This window comes from Sinocyclocheilus grahami, unplaced genomic scaffold, assembly GCF_001515645.1.
Source record: "Sinocyclocheilus grahami isolate Dianchi unplaced genomic scaffold, SAMN03320097.WGS_v1.1 scaffold1225.1, whole genome shotgun sequence".
Classification (NCBI taxonomy): Eukaryota; Metazoa; Chordata; class Actinopteri; order Cypriniformes; family Cyprinidae; genus Sinocyclocheilus; species Sinocyclocheilus grahami.
In genome coordinates this window covers 257366-258273 of record NW_015506404.1, presented here as the reverse complement: position 1 = coordinate 258273, position 908 = coordinate 257366, and the positions used below count along the sequence as shown (strand labels likewise).

Genomic DNA, 908 nt, shown 5'->3' with positions numbered 1-908 from the left:
CATTTATTTGAAATAGAAATATTTTGCAACATTATAAATGTTTTTGCTGTCACTTTTGATCTATTTAATGCATCCTTGCTGAATAGAAATATTAATATCTTTCAAAACAATTCTTACAGACTGTAAACTGCAATATTATATAATTTTTACATTGTGTATGTTAAAATGGGTGAAAATAAATCCCATATACTGACATTGAAAGTATCCAAATTACTTTTCTTTTCTTTTTTTAAATTTGACACTATTTGGTATTATTGCTAAACTTTGTTGCATTAAATGATTCATTACCTACAGTAGCCTAAAACAATGACTATATTTTAACATTAACTAGTAGCCCACATTTAGGTGGCTTAAAATGAAAAAGCAATTTCAGAAAAAAATTACGAAAGATGCACTGATGAATAATTCACAGAATTATTTATTAATTATTTATTATTTCTGTAAGAGCAGAAACACAGAAATAGTCAAATTTGTTTCCTGTTGACACTGAAAGTGCAATGTTTTTGATGATTTCATACCATCTTTAAATAGAATAACATAATTCAGTATGTGACTTAGAGAGATTCGGCGCTAACCATAAAATCTGATACTACTGTAAATGGCATTGCACTTTATGCATCTCAAGGTCGAAGTACTCTGATGATAAAGCATATCACGTTTTGCAGCTCGGCTGCACTGAGACGCTTTCATTCTGAGTGTGTAGACTAATGTTTCTGGTGAGGAGTGTCAGAGCTCTTTCATGAATGAGAAGTGATTGTTTGAAATATGATTTGCCTTGAAACGGAAATGGGAGGAGCGGGTAAATGCAGGAATCCATCCCAGGAGAGAGGTAATCCCACATGTCTGTTAGCACGCATCTATCCGGCAGCCATGAATAATTCAACATGAACCACAGGGCTGCATCATTT

General features: G+C 32.6%; 1 protein-coding gene across 1 annotated transcript in view; it reads right to left on the bottom strand.

The window, feature by feature from the left end:
- The window catches only part of tcte1 (t-complex-associated-testis-expressed 1), an 11566-nt gene that overhangs the window by 574 nt on the left and 10084 nt on the right, over window positions 1-908 (bottom strand). The gene's annotated exons all lie outside the window — the stretch shown is intronic.